The 25,334-nt window shown below is 49.3% G+C and overlaps 1 protein-coding gene across 2 annotated transcripts in view; it reads left to right on the top strand.

The window, feature by feature from the left end:
- LOC147736541 (aldehyde dehydrogenase family 3 member B1-like) overlaps positions 1–25,334 on the top strand; it is a 404,208-nt gene that overhangs the window by 319,411 nt on the left and 59,463 nt on the right. The window contains exon 1 of one of the 2 annotated variants that reach the window (XM_086953284.1): positions 19,680–19,825. The exons of the other annotated variant lie outside the window; for it this stretch is intronic. The gene's annotated coding sequence lies outside the window, so the exon portion shown is untranslated. Of the gene's footprint in view, positions 1–19,679; positions 19,826–25,334 lie in introns of those variants that run through there. 2 annotated transcript variants of the gene reach the window in all.

Genomic DNA, 25,334 nt, shown 5'->3' with positions numbered 1-25,334 from the left:
GGACAAGGGAGCTCTTCCTAAGGGGACGGAATCTTTGTTTAAAATTACCTTGTGACGCCCAAAGGTAAAGACCATATACTTTATGAACAAGCATTGGTGATGCATCGGTTTTGTCTGTGTGATGAATAAAGAGCTGTTTTTGATCAATTAACTTCTAGAACTAAGGAAAGAGCTCCCTGACAAGTATCACAGGAGTTGAGAGGATGTGGGTAGTGGCCAGAGCTGCTGACTCAAGCAAAGGGGGTCCCGGTTCAAGTTTTGAATGCACAACATCCTGTGATTCAGTTTTTGTCAAAAACAATACATTTCACGAAACCTAATAAAAATATATAGACATTGACTTTCCTTCACTTTCGTTTAACAATCAAAAGAAAGGATTCTTTTTATAGACATTTTTTTCTGTGCTAAATAAGTATCCTTAAATCAATGGGTGAAAAACGTGGGTGCGGGGAATCTTGTACAATATCTCTGTGTCCTAATCTGCAAGCCTCTCTGAAAGTATCTGTAGGTGTTGTCAGCCCAACTTCTGTGAACGGTGCTGTGGAAGCCAGGGTTGAAGAAGAAGCACTAATACTGCAAACAAGCATTTGCAATGCAATTGGTCTCGCATTAGGAAAGTTTGAGCTATTGGTATTGTAAATGACACATTTTTTATTTATGTGTTTGTTTTCAAAATAGCGAAATTAATAGCTTTGTATTTTACAATTCCAATAGTTTTAACTTTCGCAAATGTGACACCTATAGCATTTGTAATGCAATATGTTGTATTTACGTGACTTGGATGTATTGATATTACAAAGCAATGGCTTTTATAAAAATAATTAATACTTAAATAAAAGTTATTGTAATTTATAATGGCAATAGCTTAAACGTTTGTAAGTAACTTTTGTGAAGATTATGTTCAGTGTATTTTATTGTGACGAAAATCCAAGAACAGAAGTGAAATATTAACATCTTTTTGTGACATTTGTAATAAAGCTTGAAACATTGAGAGAACATATTTGAACTAGTTGTTGAATGTTTGCACAAATTGATGCTGTGGTGGTGACGAGTGATACTGTGGTGAGGCCGGTAGAGTGAGTGAGGGCGATAGAGTGAGTGAGGGCGAGTGAGGGCGAGTGAGGGCGATAGATAGATAGTGGGGACACGGCCAGTCAGAGGATGAAGTGTGAAGGAGTTGTGAGGAAAAGGGGAACACGTCAGGGGAGGGGAGAGGCGGGGGGATAGAGGGATGAGGTGCATAAAGTTAATAGAGGCTAGAGGACAACGTAGAAACTGTAAAACGCAGAAGGGAGAGGGGGCAGAAATATGAAGGAAAATAGCAAAGAGGAATGGAAAAATAGGAATGACCAGCAGGATAGAGGAGGGATGGTGAAGAGGCAAAAATGGATGAGACAGCCTGAAAGGAGAAGGAAACCAGCCTGACCTAGAAAGGGCCAAATTAAAAAAAATGTCCAACAGCGTTCCATATTCTACAGATCCCTTCACCATTTTGAACCCCAGTTTAGCCTCATATGAAGACTGCAACACATTTCACAGATGTACCCGTTTCCAGAAAAACCCTGACCACTAAGGGTGAGTTCTCTGTACCATGCATGCTGCAGATCAGGGCTAAACACCCAGCGCATGTGTACAAATTGACGGTTACATACTCACTATCAACATATTTATTCTTGTATTTTATTCATGACTATCAAAAAACACCCTGTCGCCTCGAACGGTAGCAGGGGTTCTGTGCACTAAAACTCCAGCAGTTGTAAAAAAAAGCGTTACATTTGACCACAAATTAAAGTGCAATAAATTTATAATCAAAAGATTAGAAGCAAAATGCAATACAAAAGCCCTAAAAATATCGCTTCGAAAATGTTTGACAAATAGTTGTTACCGGTTAACAAAATTTGAGATGTTCTAGGCTGGAGATTAACAGAATAGGAGAAATACACTGCTAGAAGCCTAGGTCTGGGGATTTCTAATTTAGGCAGCGTCTGACTGCGAGCCAACCTAGACGGATCCTTTGAACAGGTAGTTTTGGGGATAAACAAGCAAGTGGTTTTAGCAGGGCGGAGCCCTGGAGGCGGCCGAAGGGCAGGGGCTATGAATTCTGCGCAGCCGCCGTCCTGCCCTGCCTGTGCACCGCAGCTGTCGTTCCCGCAGAAAGTTACCAGGAAGCAAGTTGTCAGCCTGTCCCTGGTCTGGAGCCCCTGGCCGTGTCGCCCCCTCCCGCCCATCCATCGGGAGCCGAGGACCCAGAGCTCCATGAATCATTGTCCCCAACAGCAGCAGTGAGGAGCGTGTGTGTGCCTGCGCGCGTGAGTGTGTGTGCATGCGTGAATGTGCCTGTTGCGCCTGTGCGTGTGTGTGTGTGCATGCGTGAGTGTGGCTGTGTGTGTGTCCATTTACTTGCCGATTAGTACAAAAAGACAAGGGTAACCATTTAATTTCTAATTCAGCGCGTTGAGCGAAAGCGAAAGCACGCCCACACAGCAACCAGCCAGCGCGCTCCAGAGGACAAAACCGAGTCGGAAAAAGCGCGCGTCCGAATCGTGTCCACATTCCCAAAACAGGGCGACTATAGTTGTCGAGCTAGACAGCAGTGCTTTGCACTGCTTTTGTCTAGGCTCGACCTAAAAAGGAGCTGGGAGAATTTTATTTGGACTGCCACTGCAAGTGCCTACAAGAAAACGTATGCGCTACCTGCAAATATTTCTGCTGATGTATTCACATTGACAATTATTTCTAAATATTTCAAAATTGAAATTAGAGCTATATATGAAAATCTGCTTACAAAACCTGTTCGAACAGGTTGGACTAAACAATTCACGAATATGGCGTGATGTGTAGATCGCGCATCTCCATATCAGACAGAAAACATTGCAAAGCAGAAACAACCCCTCCTTGTCCCCCACTTGTCTCTCTTTTCTTTCAGGTGTATGGAGGATGGTTTGTTTTCTGTATGCCACGAACATGTAAATGTGTTACATTCAGTATTCGGACCTGCATGCAACTTTTCGTTATAAACAGCAAGCCATCCATCGTTTCAGCAGGCCTTGTGTGGTGCATCACCCATGGGGTTTTAATCGACAGGCCATTGGTATCCTGGGTTGTGATGCTGCACGGTGTCTTGTCCTAAGGAAAACTCCTGGCAGCTGATTATGCCACGGAGCCCCCATCCCATTGACGCCTCCTTCCAGCAGACCGGCCCCATCTGCACCGAACATGGATGTTAAGAGTATTTCGGCTACGGGAAACTGATAAGAGAAGCATCCGAGGAACAGTAATTGGTAAATGCAGCAAAATATAGTACAGCCAATAGAAATGGAGCAAAAGTAAGTGACAAGAACAGGAACCAATGAAAAGCCAGTTTTTGCTGATGGTTCACTGTTTTTCGACTTTAGTCTGGCTGGGGGCCTGCTGTCCAGTACCCCAGCCTAGCTGCTTCCTCTCTAAATTGATTCCATGTACTTTAGGTACACTCCAGTTTCGTTACTGGGGTACCCTTATGAGTCCCTAGTATATGGTACCTTAGGTACCAAGGGCATAGGCACCCCAGAGGCCTATCAGTTACCCTTATGGCAGGCCTTATCAATCCTGAAGGCAGGGTGCTGGGTTTTGTGTGAGAGGGTACCCATGCATTAGCAGGGCCCCTCTGCAGCCATCGGAACCTATTCTCTGGGGCTGTTCCGTGATGCAGCCAGACCATATACTCTTAAGTGCATTATAACCTCGCGGTAAATGCTAACTTTGGAATGGCTGCAAGGAAACATGTTGTGTTTGGTGTCAAACACTTTGGAATCATACCCCCTGCCAGTCCTGGCGGCGGGGGTATGACCCCACCCTTCAAGAGGAAGAGACATGTACACACCAGTATACCCGGTACCAGTTTAAAAGAGCCCTGGCATCACAAAATGGAAGCCACAGACACAGGTCTGGCCTCCTGCTGCTGGACGAAACTCCAGCAGGGGAGGCCTGGACAATAGGTTTCCTGTCACAGGGAGGTGTAATCACCTCCCAGACAGGCTTTAGTGTATTGGGGCTGGTTGGGTGCACTCCAAGAGTGCTTTGCAGTCTGCACTGAGGGCACATTTGGTGTTCCTGTACATAGTCCGGTTCAAACTAGTTGCAGGGGCTACCAGCCCCTGCTCTGGCGCAAAACTGGACAAAGGAAATGGGTGTAGCCACCCCTCTTTCCAAACCCTCCCATAGGTGGGTCCCCAGAGTTTGTCCAACCCCTTCCTTGGGTATAAGTAAGGAACCCCTGACTATAGGATTTTAGATTACACCTGGACTAAACTCTGCTACAGAAATCCCGGAACTTCGACGATCTACACGACTAGATGACTGAATAATCTCCCTTCGAGTAAAGGAGTTACTCCACTGCTTGGCAGGCACCAAAGACGCATCTGTCTGGTTTGCATCTCCAAAGATCCTGCCGGACTCCGAAGTATTTGCAACACAGGAGGTGGGTTTCCAGACTTCCCAGAGGCCAAACCGAGTCCCCAGCAAAGCTGAGACCAGTAGCCTTTGTGGGTACCGTGGAACCGGAACCCCTGGACACCGTGCACATTTACGAGTCATTAGCTTCTCAACGGTACTTGAGGCTGTGCATTGGGTTACTTGTAGACCAGACCCCGAGCACCTTTGCCACCAAAGATTGCTGACCTCCACTCCACGAGTGTTCCGTGAGCCAACCCTTTGTGTTTTGGCTCGAGGCACCTTTGTGATCACTGGTCAATGGACTTGTGGGTCCCTGAGAAGGCAACTTTGACTTTAATTGGGTTTCCCTGTTTGCTCCAGACATGCCCTGACTCTCCACCACTTCATGAGTCCCTCGGACCTTGCTGGTCCGCGCCGAAGCATCTTTTCTCTTTCTAGGTAGATTGCTGTTGCCAATGCTTGTTTGGTCCAATCCGGTCACCAATGCCCCAGCACTCGACATCCTTCATGGGACAGCTCGAATCCAACTCCTGGTCATCGTCAACACCTCCTGGTCCTCGTGGCTGCAGAGTCAAGCGTCACCTCTTCAACCTGGAAACACCCGACATCGGTGGGTATTCGTCTAGCGTGCCTCTGGTCACTGTCAAGTGACTCAGACTCTGTCCCCTCTACTTTCAGGTTCTTCAGATCACCGATCCAGGCTTGGATCACCCTGGCTACTTTCCTCTTCGACCGCTGCAGCACTTTGCAGCAGATCGCCATTGAAATCAACGACGATTCCCGACACCAAAAGATACCTATGCACCCGGCTTCCCTGGGTGAGGTAAGTCGAGTACTCCGGTGCTCCCATGGGTGTTGGCCCTAGAACTCCTTAAGTCTACAGGGGTTTGCTCAAAGTTCTCTCCTAAGTGTCTCTAATTTTTACATTTCCAACCGCGACTTTCCTCATAGAAGCTAACGGCGATTCGCTGCTGTGTTCTCACACTGCACGCGTCCCCCGTGGGTCCCCTGTGTCACTAACTTGGGTGGTGCCTTGTGGCCCCAGCACTTCTACAGGCTCTAGGCCTTGTGTCTAGTCAAGTCGTTATACCACTTTCTTAATATATGGTTTGGTTCGCCCATAGGGCCCAATGTATATTGTGCTAATTTACCGTGATATATTAAGTGTAACATATGTTCTTTGACCGCTACCCTCATAAAGAGACTAGTAGGGTGTGTTTAAGATTAAATACATATATTTTATATATATACCTTTCATTTGGTCATTCAAGATTATTATAGACTGGTAAAACAAGATGCTTTATGTTCCTTCAAGACTTAGCCTGATGGCTGCTCTTCATAGCTACCACTAGGATAGCTTTCAAATGAGGTTGTCTTTCACCTATCACTTCTAAGGGGTTGTTTTGAATGATGCAAGGTGCCCACTATAACTAGTGGACAGCATATGCCAGGCAAACTTCTCACACTTTCCGTCTGATAAGCTATATATAAATCTTCTGCACGATGTAAAAGCAGATAAAGGCAAAACTTTATGAAAGAAAATAGTTCCACCAAAGCGGATGTTAACAGTATTTTGGTAGGGAAACTGATAACAAAAGCAAAAGAGGAGCAGGCATTGGTAAATGCAGGAAAATATGATATTTGATATTTGATATTTATTGGAATTTGTATAGCGCAGCTATCGCTCCGGAAGGAGCATCTTGGCGCTGAGCAAACAGAAGGACCAGCAATGGGAGGCGTGGATCAGATGGCTGCGAGGACCGATGGATCAGACTGAGGGAAAATCCAGGTCTTCAGAAGTTTCCTAAAAAGGCTTTCTGTGGGGGCATGCCTAAGGTTGGGGGGGAGACCATTCCATGCCTTGGCAGCCAGGAATGAGAAGGTTTTTCCACCTTTCGTTTTTAGCTTTATTCGAGGTACAGTAACCAAGTTGGCTCCTGATGACCTCAAGCAGCGCGATGGAATATAACGCTGAAAGCGCTTAGCCAGGTAGGAATGGCCAGTGTTCCTGGTGGATTTGAAGACCGTGACGAGAAGCTTGAAAAGAATTCTTTTGTGGAGGGGCAGCCAATGGAGAGTGTTAAGGGCTGCAGAGGCCGAGGACCTCCTTGGTAGTTTAAGAACGAGCCTGGCCGCTGCGTGTTGGACGCTTTGCAGTTTCTTAAGGGAGGATTTCTTTATTCCTGCCAGGAGGCCATTACAATAATCCAGCCGAGATAGGATCAGAGCCACCGCGACTGATTTCCTGGCTGAGATGGGGAGGAAGTCGAAGAATTTTTTCAGCTGTCTGATCAGACTAAAACAGCACCCTGCAGTGATGCGCACATGCTCGTCGAAGCTGAGGGACGAGTCAAATTGGACCCCTAGATTGCGGGCTGAGGAGACCGCACTCGGTGATGCTTCAGAGTTTTGAGGCCACCAGTCTTTGGGGGAGAAGAGGATGTCTTTGCCTAAGGGTATTATTTCAGTTTTGGCGCTATTGCACTTAAGGTGGTTCAAGTTAAGCCAAGAAAAGACTTGGGAGAGGCAATTCTGAAATCTCTGGGCAGCGTCAGGGTGTATTTTATCTATGGTGACGACAAGCTGAGTGTCGTCAGCATAGGAAGTTACGAGGATACCGTGGGATTCGATCAGTGTGAGGAGGGGGGCCATGTATATATTAAAGAAAAGAGGACTGAGTATGGACCCCTGGGGCACACCGGATGTAGTGGGTCTTTCGCCAGAGAGAAAGTGGCCTAAAGAAACAGTTTGTGATCTATTGGATAGGAATGATGTTATCCATGTTAAAGCAGTACCCGACACACCGATCTCACGCATTCTGTTGATGAGAATAGCATGTGAGATGGTGTCGAAAGCTGCGGTTAAGTCGAGCAGGATGAGCACAGCCTGTCTTCCCTCATCCTGCAAGAACTTAATGGTATCCGATAGCTCAATCAGTGCGGTTTCAGTGGAGTGGCCAGGGCGGAAACCTGATTGGTGTGGGTGCAGGATGTGATTGTTTTCCACAAAGACTTTTAATTCCTCGTGAACTAGTTGCTCTGTGATTTTGCCTAGTGCTGGGAGTAGGGAGATTGGGCGCATGTTAGATAGGTCAGTGGGGGATTTATTTTGTTTTTTCATTAGGGGCTTCACTATGGCCTTCTTCCATTCAGCGGGGACAATGCTTGAGTTGAGGGATTCGTTTACAATGGCATTGATTGAAGGGTTGACGACCTCAATGAGATGGTGGAGAATAATCGGGGGGCAGGAGTCCGTAGGGGCTCCCGATCTACAGGTCATGATAGCCTTCTGTGTTTGTGACAGAGAAACTGTTGTAAAGTTACTCAGAGAGGGTGTAGAAGGGTCGGTATCTTGTATATGAATTGAGGGGGGGGGAATCCTTATGAATGTTATTGATTTTTTCGATGAAAAAATCAGCTATTTGGTCGCAAAGAGTTTGGGATGGAGGGATTTCGAGTGCCAGAGCCTTGGGGTGGGTGAAGGACTTGACTATATTAAAAATAGTATGTTGTTTCTGTTTGGCTTCCTCTATGGCTGTAGTAAAGAATTCTTTTTTGGCTTTTTTTATATTGGAGAGGTATTGTTTTCTCTGCAGGATGTATAGGGATCTGGAAGTATGATCGTAAGTTTTCCTCCACTCTCTTTCAAGGACCCTGCACTTAAGATGACATTCGGTGAGGGTCTGGGTGTACCAGGGGGCATTGGGCTTTCTTTTGCATTGAACTGATTTTTGATTGGTGGGGTTGGAGTTGGCAGAGACCACTCTGTCAATCCACAAATGAAAGTTTTTAGAGTCTTGTGATACCTCTCCGACGATAGTAGGGGGGGGGACAGGGAGCTGGGGGTTCGACTTAATGCGCTCAGCCACTTTCTTCCAGTTGGTCGGGAAGGGGGTGGTGGGGGCATTTAGTGTACGGTAACGATAGGGGTTTTGCCTTGATGGAAAAAGGAATGAAGCAGTGGTCTATTCATATTTGTGGTATCGGGGGAGAAACATCTAGAGAAGCTGAGTTTATGCAGATGCCGTCGAGCGTATGCCCGGCCCGGTGAGTAGGGAGGGTAACCAGTTGAGAAAGGCCGAAAATATCAAGTGAGTGTAGGAAATTTGAGGTATGGGGGTCTGTGCAAGATTCCAAATGAAGATTGAAATCACCAAGGAAGGTGAAGGTGGGATAGTGGGTCATAAGTGATCCAAGAGTCTCGTCCAGGGAATCCAAGAAAGTGTAGCGTTCCCAGGGGGGCGGTAGACGAGTCCTCCTGAAAAAGAGGAGGAGGAGTTCATTTGGATCACAAAGCCTATGCTCTCACAGTCCTTGAGAGAGAGGCCAGGTCGAATGTGTGACACCTGACGGATTTCTTAACGATGCTAGCTATCCCCCCTCCCCGACCGCCGGGTCTATCCCGCCTGAGGATGGTAAAATCGGGGGGGAGGGCGGTTGCCAAGTCGGGGTTAGAAGCATCGTTTAGCCAGGATTCAGTAATGAAAAAGGCGTCAAGGTCGTAAGAAAGAATAAGGTTGTGGATATCTTGTCCATGACATGCTAAGGATCTGGCGTTGATGAGTCCGCAATTAAAGGTGACAAGCTTATGTGAGGGTGGGGGAAGTGGGTGGGGAATTACGCTGGTGGGTCCCGGGGATGACCATCTACAGGAACGGCATGAAAAAGGGCCCCAGAGACGATCAGTGGGGAAGTGATCTTTACAGCTATGGCTTGCTGTTGTCGGCCGCATTGAAAGCAGCGCATTGGAATCATACCTGAGGACTGGGAGGTTTTGGGCAGCATGGCCCGCGCCCGGCGCGATCCTGGCGCGGACGGGCGCAGACGGGCTGGGCTTAGGCGCGGCTTCGGCGCGCGACCGGCGCGCCCGCTGCGCCAGCCCGCTGCGCCGTCTGGATGGATAGCACATTTATAGGAAGGAGGGAGGGTGGGAGGACGGCGCGACTAGAGCGCTGACCTCACCTGCCTCGCTCAAGATGGCGCCCACCGCCGAGTAATGTTGGTAAAACACGGCAGGGCTGAAAAGAGAGGAAGAGTAGGTGTCAAGAGTGTCAGAGTGCCTAAATCACAATTCCCCTTAATCTGACAGCCCCCAAAGATAAAATACGGCGGTTTTAAAAGGAGTTTAAAAAACGCTCCAAATGTAGTGCTGGAAATGCTAAAATCAAGTTGCCTCAAATCGCAATTTTCCAAAGTCTTCAGCATCTCGCAGCCCCAGTTCCCCTCACCAGGGAGAGCATCTGAAAGGCACAGAGCGCTGGGAAGGGCTCACCTAAATACAACGGGAGGGCGGGAGGACGGCGCGACTAGAGCGCTGACCTCACCTGCCTCGCTCAAGATGGCGCCCACCGCCGAGTAATGTTGGTAAAACACGGCAGGGCTGAAAAGAGAGGAAGAGTAGGTGTCAAGAGTGTCAGAGTGCCTGAATCACAATTCCCCTTAATCTGACAGCCCCCAAAGATAAAATACGGCGGTTTTAAAAGGAGTTTAAAAAACGCTCCAAATGTAGTGCTGGAAATGCTAAAATCAAGTTGCCTCAAATCGCAATTTTCCAAAGTCTTCAGCAGCTCGCAGCCCCAGTTCCCCTCACCAGGGAGAGCATCTGAAAGGCCCTGTGACGATAGGGGTTGTGGAAATTTGAGAAATTGATGTACATAAACAGCGTTCATTATTCCATTTTCCCGCTCCTCTCCCTGTAAGCACCATGAATACCGTAAACTATTGACCGCATCACTCTGCCAGTAAAAGCCCGCACCCATATGTACATGACAGCCATTTTAGGCACCCTGGCCTTTTTCCTGCTCATTAGAATCACCGGCTTCCCTTCTGCGCGTATCTGAACCCCCCCCCCCCCTCTCTCACATGCATAGACCATGAAACCTTCTCCCTCTGCGCGACCCTGCCCTGGAAGGCAACCCTTCTGCTTGACCCATGCAAACCCCCCATTTCCTCTTGAAGAGGCATCCTTCGCCTCAGCTGACATAGCCCTCCCCAGCTGCACCTGACTGCCCCCGCTCTCTCATGTACGGGTCATAAGACCTCTCTCTGTGCGACTCTGTCCCTGTGCACACCCTGGCTTCCCCCCTCCCCTTCTCCCTCACACGGGCAAGTCATAAACCTTCTTCTTCTGCAAGACCCTGTCCTTGGGAGTCACGGCCGCGCCTGACCAGCACCTCCTTTCCTTTCATGAATAACCCCTCTGTTAGTAAACCCTCCCTCTGCGATCGACTGTCCACACATGTCTGAGGTCATCGCCTAAGCCAGGAGATACTGTTTACTGCTTATTGTATGGAATCACTCCTCTTCAAAGGACCCACTATTGATCTTGGCCACCCTACCCCCTGGGCTATGATCAGGCGCACACATCCTAAAAATTGGCGGAACACTCAGCTGCGTGATTACCCTCCCCTCTTATCAGCAGGTCAGGGGTCCCTATTGTGAAACTATGTGGGGTAGGATTGACACGAGGATCATGGGGATGTCTTTTCCGTGTTTCACAATGTCGCGATTGTAATGCTAAGTGTTTTGTAAGGTATAAAAGACGACGTTTCAGCTCACTTGTTAGAGCACCTCCCGATGGCACCTTGTTTCGTGTCTGAAATGACAGGCTCTCCTCATGAGAAATAAATCCTGTTCTTGTGATTCCTGCTCCCAGCGCCTGTCTCTTTATTTTGGTAACTATTCAGAATGGGAACTAATAGGCGACTTGCGCCAGCAGCCTGGGCATCGATAGTAATGCGGGCTCCTGTTCCACAATTGGCGTCCCAACGCGGGGTCCATCAGTGACATAAGGTCCAGTAAGAGAGATCCAGACGATGAGGTGAACATCTAAATGATCGGAGTATACCTGCCTTGAGAGGGCCCTCGTCCGGCTGCCGATTGAATGAACTTCACCGATTCTGAACGGACCTCTCTCGAGTGACCTACTGTCCTGACTGGAATCCCACAGGACTGCTGTGGTAAAATCATGGAGTAAGAGAACGATCGGGCGCTGGAAGGAGGAAGGCGAAGAACTGCCCACACGGTCCGGTCCGGGTAAGGTCGCGTAAATGCGACAAATTGTGAAATGATTGTTTGATTTGGATAATACTAGTATTACTCTTTTGTTGGTACCTCTGGAGATTCACCGTCTGCAAACGGAGAAACAACAGGCTCTCCCTTTGCAAGCAGTGAAGGATAGGTAACGCAGACTTTTGTCCCCATTGTAATCCGTCGTGCCTATCTTCCTCCCCCACTGTTTCTCGAACTGTTGTTCGTGGATTATTGTCTGGAGATTCTTTGTCTGCAAACAGGGAAGAACAAGGTCTCTCTTTGCAGGTAGAGAAAGAGTGGGTAACGCAAACCTTTTCGCACCCACTTATTCTCCCCACTGATTGTTTGATTGACCGTACATTGATTGTTCGGTATTGGTTCTTTTGAGGTATTCACCGCCTGCAAACAACGGAGAATAGAAATATTCTGTCTAGTCTTTGCCCGCCGTGATAAGATAGGTAGTGCAGACTTTTGTCCCCGTTGTAATCCGTCATGCCTATCTTCTCCCCACTGATTGGTAGCCTGTTTAGCCCGGACCGCTTATTAGAGATGAACCATCCAGCTCCACTGGAGGGCACACCTAATAAGGACATGTTCATTAAGTGTGGACTAGTCGCTATAGCTTATAATAGGTTATGGCATAAAAATACAAGAAAAAGAGTTGAGCGAAATCAGTAGGCCACTGATGAGTTATCAACTTCGCTAAAAATAAAATAAGAAACGTTAGAAATAACCCGCAATAAGAAACATAAAAATGGCGAGGGAAGACAAGCTTGACACCAAGGCAGCCACGAGGTAGCTAGGTTCCGTTGCCTATTCCTGCCCCAAACATGTCTGCCTCATTGCCCACCACGCCCAAATAACGGTCACATGAAATAGATACAAATCAATAGGTACCTACCCCCATTCCGGAAGCTCCCGAAGTGCAACAGGTCCGCGGTTACGCCCATCCGGAAGGCGAGGCCTCGATGCATGCAGGGCTCGCCTGGCTGCAGTCGGAAGGGGAGGCTGTGGGGCGGACGACCCAGAAAACCGTGATGGCCTCTCCTTCTCTCCTCTTCTGCTGCCCTGCAGGCCACGGGGGGGGCTGTCTTGCCTCAGCCACCGACCACCCCCCCTCTCTCTCTCTCGCCTGATCCGGCCCGCAAAGAAGGCCGAAGCCGAGGCGAGGACGGCGGCGCTTACAGGTAGTCCCGCCACATGTCGACGCGACGCCTGGACAATTGCAGGTAGTCCCGCCACATGTCAGCCCCTGGATAGTTTCAGGTAGTCCCGCCACATGTCAAAGGGGGGGGCTGTCTTGCCTCAGCCACCGACCCCCCCCCCATCTTCAATAGCCGGCACGGCCAATACCGATACGGTGGAGCCGAGGAACGGCGCGGGGTCGCTGGAAGGGGGAGGTGGCGCGAACGAGCCTCCCCCACCTCCCTCCAGGTGGAGGCTTCCAGCGACACCCCAACGCTCTTGCTTAAAGAGGGTCCACATCGAAAAGCGGTCTTTTGCCCGGGACGGGCACACGCCCCATGCCTTCTCTCCTCAACTTTGAAGATTCTATGAGAGCCGGGGGGCCCCCCGACCCCTCCGCATGGGCGCCCCCGTCCCCCTCACTGGGAACCGCGACATCGACGCACTCCTGCCGGCGCCAGCCTCAGTTTGGAAATGGCTAAAACACAGCCAAGGTACAGACTTGTTCAGTTCCGGTGGAACACCAGAATGACCCGGTAGGAAAATTGTTGCCGCCCTCCCCACTCTTTGACTGATGGTCCATCTTGTTAGACTGTTACCACATTGCGAAAAACTTTTTGAACTGCCAACGGAAGGTTCTGGTCCAACCATGAGTCATTGGAGACATTCTGACTATACCGGAACCTGCCTGACCTCGCCCAAAATGGCGCCGATACACGAAACGAAACTTTCGAACTCCCTGTTCACCCGGATTGCTCGAATATTGCTGCTCTGAGATATGTATGCATTTTTGGACAATGAAAGTCGATAAGATGGATGGTGATTATGTGCTTAGAGAAGAAAGCAATACAGATATTGATCATGTGTTTGGACAATGAACTGATTTAGGGTGGGTACTAATTATGATTGGGAACAATGAATTGGTGTAATTTAGACAGTGAATGAGCATCTGGATAATGAATTAATGAATTAATTGAAAAACTGAATTCTTGATATGCATCATGCTTGCTCTGTAGGAAAGTTCGATACGATTTTATTGCACTGCCGCACTTTATGCAATGAACTGCCACCAACTTCGTTCTTCTTATGTACAGTTCCAATCTGCTCCGTGGCCGGTCCACTGGGTTGTAGGCCTGTATTTATACACCAGCACTTTTTTATTAAAAGTATTTTTGAAAAAGAAAGCATAGTTGTAGCGGTTGCATTAATGAGTTTTGAATGTATTACTACTGTGAGCAACGAGAAAGTATGATGAAGGCTGAAGGTTAAAAAGGACCCGATATTTAGCAGCTACATTATGTGTCACAGGCAGCCGGAAAAGTGTTTTAGAAGCCTCAAAACGACACCACAGAAATGCCACCTAACCACCACCCTTGCACACAACCAAAAGGGGTCGCGACCAAGTAACTCATGTAGATACGCAGATCGTCAATGATTATCTATCTGACATTACTGGTCCCTCTGGGCTTAAACGCCGAGATGGTAAAGAAATGCACTATGTGGAGATAGGTCAAGTATGTGGTAGGTAAAAACATTTTCGGATTACTGCATGCTGATGTGGTTTGAATGCTGCCCCCCCACCCCTTCTTTCTCCTCCCTTCTGCAGGTCGCGTTGGAACATCGGCTGAAGTATGGGAGAACGATGATCGAACCACCGACGAAAAAGGGAAGGAGGGAATATGAGCATAGTCCTTATGACGATAAGTTTTTAAAAGACGTAGACTTAAACATGACTGTTCCTCCTTCGAACATAGCGACTGGGAGGATGGACTGACATAGAGACTTGACGGGTACTGTATGACGAAAATTGACTCGAAATAACACGTTAGAGAATGTAACTAGACGTTTGACTAGGTAGGGAAAGGACAAAAGAAAAGTGCACGGGTAAGGGTTACCAAGACTGCACCCTTCTGGGAAGTTAGAAATGTTGCTGATGTTCAAAATGTACTGCCCCCCTTCTCACACTCTTATAGATCTAGCCAAGCTGCCCGACTGTTCCCCCGATCAATACTTGCCATTGCCTCAGCCTGGAGAACTTCCCACCAAAAAGGAAGGAACTGAAAAATGGTTTAAGATCCAACCATGGGTAAATAGCGCGACCAGGTTCATTTCTGATCGACTAGCCGAGGTGTAAGTATTGGCAATTGAGAACGCTCGGAGAGATAACAAGCGAGAGGGAAAAGGAGGGAAAGGTAAAAAGAGCTAAGCACGTAGGTAAATAGGATAGTAAAGATACGAAGGATATAAAAAAAAAATAGATCTTGTTGGCCAACTATTGTTTTCTGTTTTGTTGTGAATGTCTTATATATGTAATACCGGTACTGTCTTCCTTCGTCTGAGTTTGTGTGTGTGTGTGTACTGTAGGGGTTTATGTTCTTTCTTTGTTTGCGTCTCTCCGTTACCTGACCCCCTACTGTTCTGTGTTGTGAACGCACTAAATGACCTATTTTTGTACACGTCTCTCCCTTTCTCTATCTCTCTCCCTCACTCTGTCTCTCTCTCTCTCTACATGTCATACGTGTACCAAATGGCTCATTTAGATTGCGGACGACTCTCACTCTCTATGAGAGTCTCCCTATTTCCTCTTCCTTTTTTTATGATAAAACCGTGCCTCGCTGGCACCAGTCTGATTGGATACTTATTGAACGCGAAGGTGTTCAGCGAAATTGACAGAAACTAAAATGATTGTACCTCGCCATGCTACTACCTCTCCTTTCTACAAAATGAATGAACTCGAATTGGCTAAGAAAGAAAGGACAGGTAAGACGACTACGGCCCCCTAATCTGGCCCTCTTAAAAGGGGAACTATATGTCAATGGCACTCTATTTTTTATTTGTTGTTAGAAACAAGCGTCAATGTCTAGATTGACCCCCAATGCCCAGATTGCCCCACTCCCTTTGCACCCAAGCGCTAATGCCCGAAGCATCCCCGCCCCATTTGATAGACCCCAGCTGCTGTCCCGGATATAAACATGATGACCATGAGTAACTGTCGTCCCTCGAGAAAAACCTGTTTTACCCTGACTCTCGATGATAGCGCCCCCGCCCTGGTTGAAAAAGGTTAGCCAGCCTTGAAGGGAAATGTTAGACTGTTAAAGGCTCGGGTTTGAAAGGCAAGTCTCCACTGGAAGTTCCAAAATGTTGAAATTGATGAAATGCGCAGTTGATGGGAATATTATTTCTATACATTTATGTCATGAATAGACGATGAATACACTTGGCATGAACACAGTAGGAATGTTGACATATGCACTGCTTGGTAATAGACCTCTGACTGTGACCGATGAGCGTATCTCCCAAGTGCGTAGGATTGAGGGAGGAATTCACCTGCATAAATGACTTCTTCTGTCAGTTCTCTAAAAGCTTGTTTTGTACCTATTCAAAGATTTGCGATCACCGGAGGAGAAGGGTCGGACGTGCCTGGCTGCAGATCTTGAGACACATGCGACCTCGACCAAAGGTGGAGCTGCAGAGCAACAAGATACGGGACGAGACAGCAATTTCAAACGTGGAAAATGAAAAATGACGGGCTGCCCTGAAGCCCTCCGCCTGCTAACCCACGTGTGCCTGGAGTCTCCGTCCCCCTTCTTTGGGCCCGATTGATGGGCCTGCCTGCTTGTTATCCTTTGCTCCCTTGGTCTCTTTTGTGTGTCCCAGGAACTCTGACCCAACTCCTTCTCTCTCCTATCGACTATTTGAACCACACACACCCTCTTTTCCATGTGACTTCACGCCAAAAGGAACGGCATTCAGGTGGGAATAGGGTGTTGCCACAGAAATATAGGTGCCGAGCATAAGGCGCCACTAAAAGGACTGGTTAGGGAACAGGACTGTGGTCTAACAGCAGAGGACAGACCGCACCTTGCAACGCGAAAGGTTGAATACGAGCTGGACCTATAGCTCCACCGCCGGTGCTCAACAGCGCCAACGAAAGGATACGGACTAGAGCCTACCAGTAATGGCTCACTGCTAAAAAGACACTGTGACGAAGAGATTTTGTGTATTGAACTGAATTCCGCCCTCGGCTGCTAAATGTTCATTGGTCACATTTTTAAGTCAGATACATTTATGCTCTGTAGTGCGTTTGAATGTTAGGAACTCGAAAAATGCAACTTCCTATGTGCTGCATTCTGCCCATCACATCAACTGTCCATGATTATATGCCAAATGTTAATATTGACAAATGCTAATTCTTCAACCACGCCTGTTTATTTTTGTACCCCCATCAATTACAAAAATGAACTCTGTAATGTAAAAAGGGGCGACTGTGGAAATTTGAGAAATTGATGTACATAAACAGCGTTCATTATTCCATTTTCCCGCTCCTCTCCCTGTAAGCACCATGAATACCGTAAACTATTGACCGCATCACTCTGCCAGTAAAAGCCCGCACCCATATGTACATGACAGCCATTTTAGGCACCCTGGCCTTTTTCCTGCTCATTAGAATCACCGGCTTCCCTTCTGCGCGTATCTGAACCCCCCTCCCTCTCTCACATGCATAGACTATGAAACCCTCTCCCTCTGCGCGACCCTGCCCTGAAAGGCAACCCTCCTGCTTGACCCACGCAAACCCCCCATTCCCTCTTGGAGAGGCACCCTTTGCCTTAGCTGACATAGCCCTCCCCAGCTGCACCTGACTGCCCCCGCTCTCTCATGTACGGGTCATAAGACCTCTCTCTGTGCGACTCTGTCCCTGTGCACTCCCTGGCTTCCCCCCTCCCCTTCTCCCTCACACGGGCAAGTCATAAACCTTCTTCTTCTGCAAGACCCTGTCCTTGGGAGTCACGGCCGCGCCCGACCAGCACCTCCTTTCCTTTCATGAATAACCCCTCTGTTAGTAAACCCTCCCTCCGCGATTGACTGTCCACACATGTCTGAGGTCATCGCCTAAGCCAGGAGATACTGTTTACTGCTTATTGTATGGAATCACTCCTCTTCAAAGGACCCACTATTGATCCTGGCCACCCCACCCCCTGGGCTACGATCAGGCGCACACATCCTAAAAATTGGCGGAACACTCAGCTGCGTGATTACCCTCCCCTCTTATCAGCAGGTCAGGGGTCCCTATTGTGAACATATGTGGGGTAGGATTGACACGAGGATCATGGGGATGTCTTTTCCGTGTTTCACAATGTCGCGATTGTAATGCTAAGTGTTTTGTAAGGTATAAAAGACGATGTCTCAGCTCACTTGTTAGAGCACCTCCCGATGGCACCTTGTTTCGTGTCTGAAATGACAGGCTCTCCTCATGAGTAATAAATCCTGTTCTTGTGATTCCTGCTCCCAGCGCCCGTCTCTTTATTTTGGTAACTATTCAGAATGGGAACTAATAGGCGACTTGCGCCAGCAGCCTGGGCATCGATAGTAATGCGGGCTCCTGTTCCACAGGGTTTGTAAATATTCCCCGTAGTTTTTTCCAGTCCCGTCCTGAATGTGCCTCCATGCCAGGTGGTCACCCTAAACTATGCCCCTTGCTAATTCTGTGCACGCTATTCCAAGAATGGTGGTGATTCAATGTGGTTCACCTATCGATTATATACAGCCAATAGAAATAGAGGAAAAGTAAGTGGCAAGCACAGGAACCAATGAAAAGCCTGGAAAGAGAGGGGGTGGGATGAGATGTAAGCTCCTCTTAAGATGTATCTTAAAAACAATAGATTTTACACACATGATAAATGTATGTACAGGAATTCATATAGCGCAAATCACCGAGCGGTTGCTAAGCACTTGCTTAGGGAACCCGTCCTGGTATTCCCTTGTGAGATAACCCCGGCAGGGTATCCTCAAGTTGAAAGCCAGGCATCCCGCCGCGAGGGGCCGTGGTGGAGATTAAGCAAGCTACCTAGAGTCGCAGAATGTGAACCCGTAGGCACCGGAGCGAGAATTGTCGAGTCCATGGACATTTTAGGACTCAAGACCCCGCCGAGCCGGGAATTGAACCCTGGTCCCGGGCTGACTTCTGCTTCCAGGTCTGCCTCCTCTAACCAGTGAGCCACACTTCTCCACGGTGCAAACGTGTGCAGGCGAAACCTAAAATTAAGCAGGATATCCCAGAAGTCTGCTAATGAATATTCATTGCAGTGTAAAAGTTCAAAAGAACTAAAAATCGACTTCCCGTACACAAAGGCCTTTATGGCACTGGGAGGGAGGGGGGCTTGCTGCTGCACCCCTCTCTGGCATTTGATGCAGAAGGTGTACTTAGCATGACTGAGAAGGAGATGTATCTTCTGGAGGTGATACATTTGGCTGGGCTGTTGCAGAGACGCAAATGACTAGAGCACGTACCAGTTCTGAGTACATCTGTAAGTAAATTAGGCTGTGCGGTGTTTCCCTTTAGATTCTGGCATTTCATATGTCTTTTTAAATTGTGTCAGCGTTTCCCCAGTAAAACGTGTTTGAAATAATAATGCGGCCCACTTGAAGATTGATTTGGATTCTGTGTGCAGTTTTGAGATACCTTAAGACCTGTCGACCTTGCCTCCAGTATGTTAAAATGATGTTTTCTTTGAATACTTTGAAACAATGCATCACTAACAGTCATTGGCAAAGCCACGAGCTTGGCCCTCACATAACCAGGATTGCAGTGTGTTTAAACTGCAGTCTCAGTTCACTTCCTGGACCTGCCTGTCACCAGGACCCCTGGCCTCACGACTCAACAGTAACAAGTGATTACTTGAGAAGCCATGTTACCGTCTTATTACAGGCGGCTAGTGACGTCATGACTAGTCTGTAAGAACTCCAGAGGCAGCTTTGCATTATCCGAGTAGTGAAGGCTTCCACGTGGCATAAATAAACAAATCCGAGTCAGTCTTGTGAGCGCATTTCTCTTCCACGGAAGAGGCGAGTGTAGATATGAAACCCCTTTATCTCATCTGCTGCGGATTCCTTTGGTATGTGTCAGCCTTAGAATTCATGAGAAATGTACTTTATACCGAAACGTGTGATGTCCCGCCCTCTCCGGCCTGCGCATGCGCAGTCTTATCAATGACATTTCCTCATCACCCGCCCTTCCTTGCAGTCTTAAATAAAGGCAGTTTCTTGAGCGCTTTAAAGCTCCCAGACTCCCTCCAGACCTCGCTCAGGCGCTCGCCGCACCGGACAGGTAATGGCAAACTTCGAACCTCTCTCCTCTCTGGCACTTCACCTCACTTCTGACCGAATATCCCGGTGCTGTGACTGCCCAGGACTGGGATCACCGCAGCTCCAGCAGCACACATGAGTCGTGACCTATAGCGCCTCGTCTCTTAGTACTGGCAGTGGGGCACTTACCTTGTACTGGGGCATAGCGCCTGCAGTGCAACTCAGCCGTGACCTATAGCGCCTCGTCTCTTAGTACTGGGGCATAGCAACTGCAGCGTCCTTCAGTCGTGAGCTACAGCGCCTCGTCTCTTAGTACTGGGACACATACCTTGTACTGGGGCATAGCGCCTACAGTGCACCTCAGTCGTGACTTATAGCGCCTCTTCTCCTAGTACTGGGGCAGAGATCCTGCAGTGTCCTTCAGTTGTGAGCTACAGCGCCTCGTCTCTTAGTACTGGGACACATACCTTGTACTGGGACATAGCGCCTGCAGTGTCCTTCAGTCGTGAGCTACAGCGCCTCGTCTCTTAGTACTGGGACACATACCTTGTACTGGGGCATACCTCATTAGTGCACCTCAGTCGTGAGCTAAAGCGCCTCTTCTCCTAGTACTGGGACACCTACCTTGTACTGGGGCATAGCGCCTGCAGTGACCTTCAGTCGTGACCTATGGCGCCTTTTCTCCTAGTACTGGGACACATACCTTTTACTGGGACATACCTCATCAGTGCACCTCAGTCGTGACCTATAGCGCCTCTTCTCCTAGTACTGGGACACATACCTTGTACTGGGACATACCTCATCAGTGCACCTCAGTCGTGAGCTAAAGCGCCTCTTCTCCTAGTACTGGGACACCTACCTTGTACTGGGGCATAGCGCCTGCAGTGACCTTCAGTCGTGACCTATGGCGCCTTTTCTCCTAGTACTGGGACACATACCTTGTACTGGGACATACCTCATCAGTGCACCTCAGTCGTGACCTATAGCGCCTCTTCTCCTAGTACTGGGACACATACCTTGTACTGGGACATACCTCATCAGTGCGCCTCAGTCGTGAGCTAAAGCGCCTCTTCTCCTAGTACTGGGACACCTACCGTGTACTGGGGCATAGCGCCTGCAGTGACCTTCAGTCGTGACCTAAGGCGCCTTTTCTCCTAGTACTGGGACACATACCTTGTACTGGGACATACCTCATCAGTGCACCTGAGTCGTGACCTATAGCGCCTCTTCTCCTAGTACTGGGACACATACCTTGTACTGGGACATACCTCATCAGTGCACCTGAGTCGTGACCTATAGCGCCTCTTCTCCTAGTACTGGGACACCTACCTTGTACTGGGGCATAGCTCCTGCAGTGCCCCTCAGCCGTGACCTAAAGCGCCTCTTCTCCTAGTACTGGGACACCTACCTTGTACTGGGGCGTACCTCCTCAGTGCGCCTCAGTCGTGACCTATAGCACCTCTTCTCCTAGTACTGAGACACATACCATGTACTGGGACATACCTCCTCAGTGCACCTCAGTCGTGACCTATAGCACCTCTTCTCCTAGTACTGAGACACATACCATGTACTGGGACATACCTCCTCAGTGCACCTCAGTCGTGACCTATAGCGCCTCTTCTCCTAGTACTGGGACACCTACCTTGTACTGGGGCATAGCTCCTGCAGTGCCCCTCAGCCGTGACCTAAAGCGCCTCTTCTCCTAGTACTGGGACACCTACCTTGTACTGGGGCATAGCTCGTCAGTGCCCCTCAGTTATGAGCTAAAGCGCCTCTTCTCATAGTACTTGGACAGCTACCTTGTACTGGGACATACCTCATCCGTGCACCACAGTCGTGACCTGCAGCGCCTCTTCTCATAGTACTTGGACAGCTACCTTGTACTGGGACATACCTCATCCGTGCACCACAGTCGTGACCTGCAGCGCCTCTTCTCCTAGTACTGGGACACCTACCTTGTACTACGACATACCTCATCAGTGCACCTCAGTCGTGAACTATAGCGCTTCTTCTCCTAGTACTGGTACATCTACCTGGTACTGGGACATACCTCGTCAGTGCCCCTCAGTCTTGACCTACAGCACCTGGCACAGCTTCCCCCAGTGCACCTCAACCACAGCCTTCAGCTCCCCCTGTAGGAGTTACCACCTCAGATCCCCCTGTAGGAGTTACCACCTCATATCCTCATGTAGGGGTTACAACCTCAGCTACACCTGTAGGAGTTACCACCTCAGATCCCCCTGTAGGAGTTACCACCTCATATCCCCTGTAGGGGTTACCACCTCAGCCCGCCACACAGGAGTTACCACCTCACCTCCACCTGTTGGAGTTACCACAGCAGCTCCCCCTGTACGAATTACCACCTCACCTACTCCTGTAGGAGTTACCACCTCAGATCCCCCAGTTGGAGTTACCATCTCAGCTCCTCCTGTAGGAGTTACCACCTCAGATCCCCCTGTTGGAGTTACTACCTTAGCTCCACCTGTAGGAATTACAACCTCACCTACTCCTGTAGGAGTTACCACCTCAGATCCCCCTGTTGGAGTTACCACCAAAGCTCCCCCTGTAGGAGTTACCACCTCAGCCCCCCTCTAGGAGTTACCACCAAAGCTCCCCCTGTAGGAGTTACCACCAAAGCTCCCCCTGTAGGAGTTACCACCAAAGCTCCCCCTGTAGGAGTTACCACCAAAGCTCCCCCTGTAGGAGTTACCACCTCAGCTCCCCCTGTAGGAGTTAACTCCTACAAGTTGAGCTGAGGTGGTATCGCCTCAGCTCCTCCAGAAGGAGTTACCCCCTCAGCTCCCCCTGCTGGAGTTACCACCTCAGCTCCCCCTTTTGGAGTTACCACCTCAGTGCCACCTGTAGGAGTTACCACCTCAGCTCCCCTATAGGATTTACCACCTCAGCTCAGCCTGTAGGAGTTACCACCTCAGGTATCCTCATATGAGTAACCACCTCGGCTCCACCTGTAGGAGTTGCCACCTCAGCTCCTCCTGTAGGAGTCACCCCCTCAGCTCTTCCTGTAGGAGTTACCACCTCAGACCCCCTGTTTGATTTACCAGCTCAGCTCCCCCTGTAGGAGGTACCACCTCAGCTTCATCTGTAGGAGTTACCAACTCAGCTCCTCCAGTAGGAGTTACCACCTCTGCTCCCCCTGCTGTTGTCGAGACGATCTTTGAATGCTGATTTCTTGGCAGATCGAATCAGTTGGTGGTGTTTGCGGGTGGCTGCCTTGAGGGTGGCCATGTTGTCGGTGGTTGGGTTTTTTCTCCATGTTTTCTCCAGGATGCAGCATAGTTTTTTGGATTTTTTAAGGTCATCATTGAACCAGGGAGCCTTTTTGCTGGCTGATTTGATCTGGTGCTTTTTCAGGGGTGCTAATTCGTCAGCACTGTGGGTGATCCATTGCTTGAGATTGGTGGCCGCTTGATTTGGGTCCAGTGAGAGGGTGGGAGGGTTTTGGTTGAGTGATATGAGGAGTTGGTCGGAGGTGATTTTGTTCCAGTTTCTCCGAGGAATGGGTTGTGGGCGGTTGAGGTTCAGGGTGGTTTTGTAGCTGAAGTGAATACAGCTGTGATCCGTCCAGTGGAGAGCTGTGGTGCGATCGAAGGAGATATGCTTGCTGGAGGTGAAGATAGGGTCGAGCGTGTGTCCGGCTGCATGGGTCGGAGTGTCAACAAGTTGTTCGAGTCTGAGGTTGGCCAGGTTGTCTAGAAGGGTGGTGGTGTTGCTGTCGTGTTTGTTTTCAAGGTGGTAGTTGATGTCTCCCAAAAGAATGTAGTTCTCGGAGGCGAGGGCATGTGGGCTGATGAAATCCGTGATGTCATCGCTGAATTGAGTGCGGGTACCTGGGGGCCTGTAGATGAGGGTGCCTCTAAGTGTGGTCCTAGGGTCGGTGTGGATCTGAAAGTGGAGATGTTCGGCGGTTGCAAGATTATCGTCGAAGCTGGTCGTTATTTTGATGGTGTTCCTGTGGATGATGGCGATGCCTCCTCCTGTTTGATTGGTGCGGTCTTTTCGGATAATCTTGTAAGCGTCCGGTATGGCTATGGCGATGTCGGGTGCTGATGATGGGTTCATCCATGTTTCTGTAAGGAAGGCGATGTCCGGTGACGCAGTGTCGAGTAGGTCCCAGAGTTCCGTTGCGTGTCTGTGGACCGAGCGGGTGTTCAGCAGGATGCACTTCAGGCGGTTGGAGTCGGAGCTGTGTGTGGAGGAAATGGGTTTGGTGAGGGTCCTGAAGCAGTTGAACTTGGAGGAGAGGCAGGCGAATGGGCCGTGGGTACGTCCTGGGGTGGCTTCGCAGCATTGTGGTGTGCGTCCGGGGTTGAGGGCGAGGAGAGTTGCGGCATCATATGTGACTCTAGTGGGTTGGGAGCGGCGGGGACCAGGGGGACAGGCGCTGGGCGCTGTCCAGGCGCGGACGGGCGTAGACGGGCTTACCTTTGGCGCACCTTCGGCGCGACTGGGGCGCGACCGCTGTGCGTGAACGCTGCGCGCATTTGCATCTGTCATATGTGGATAGTGGAAGGGGAGGGGCGAGGGAGGGTCAGCTGGGAAGGCGGGAGCGGGGTGGAGATTCGGGCAGGGAGACACAACAACAATAACAACAAAATGGCCGGCAGCGAGAAACGGACCAAGCAGCAAGCAAGCAGCCAATGTAATGCAAAAAGGCAGTGGCCCTAATTAGCAGGCGAGGTGGTTCAGCGCTATATGGCAAATAAATACAGGCAATGCAGCACAAAATGCTTTAGCAGACAGGGTAGTCTAGCGATGACACAATGAAATGCAAGGTGAGATTGCAGCAGTTAAAATCGGCAAAGTAGTCCTGCAATGTGGGTTAATTAATTAAAGCGATCTATCTAATCAGCGGAGGAGTGCAACAATACCAGGCTGAGGGGCGAGGCAGGTCTGGGAGCAGCGTGGAGGAGCGACCGCATCTGTGGTAAACAGGACGGTCACAGCCCGATCTCGTTGAAGCGGGCCTGATAGTATTATGTGTGTCATGCCTAAAAACCATTGCCTGAGGCTTAGGTAAGTCACCCCTCTAGCAGGGTGGACTAGCCGTAAGGTGAGGGTACAGTGGCATGAGCCCTGTACCCCCACAGCTCCATAATAGCTTTACTAAAAACTAGGACGTTTGGTAGCAAACTTCTCAGCACATTAAACCCACACTGATGCCAGTGTTGGATTTAACGTAAAATGCACTCAAAGGACATCTTAGAGATGCCCTCTAAAATCGACCAGTCATGGTGTAGTTCATGCCCGCCATTTGCCACCATCAGACAGGTTTCTTGACCCCTAGCTAGAGAGCCTCCGCTCTCAGGGTACAGAAATAAAGTCCATCCTGGGCAAAGGTGTCATGCCTCCTCCCCCAGGATGGACTGTGTCCACAAATGGGAAACCTTCAAATGCTTGCCCCATTTGGAAGCTGATCCTGCCTTTTGCTGGCCCCAGCAACTGCCTCCCACCGGTTCTGGCCTTCGCTTTGGGCGGGAGAATCGGCGGGAAAACCAAGTTAGGAAGAGAGGTGTCCCTTCCTTTGCCAACCCCACCCCTCAGGTGAGGGAGGTGAGGTGAAGAACACTTTTCAGTCCCCTC

This window comes from Lissotriton vulgaris, chromosome 1_2, assembly GCF_964263255.1.
Source record: "Lissotriton vulgaris chromosome 1_2, aLisVul1.2, whole genome shotgun sequence".
NCBI classification, from domain to species: domain Eukaryota; kingdom Metazoa; phylum Chordata; class Amphibia; order Caudata; family Salamandridae; genus Lissotriton; species Lissotriton vulgaris.
Note: the sequence above shows the minus strand (reverse complement) of the source record. Positions and strands in the feature narration are given on the sequence as shown.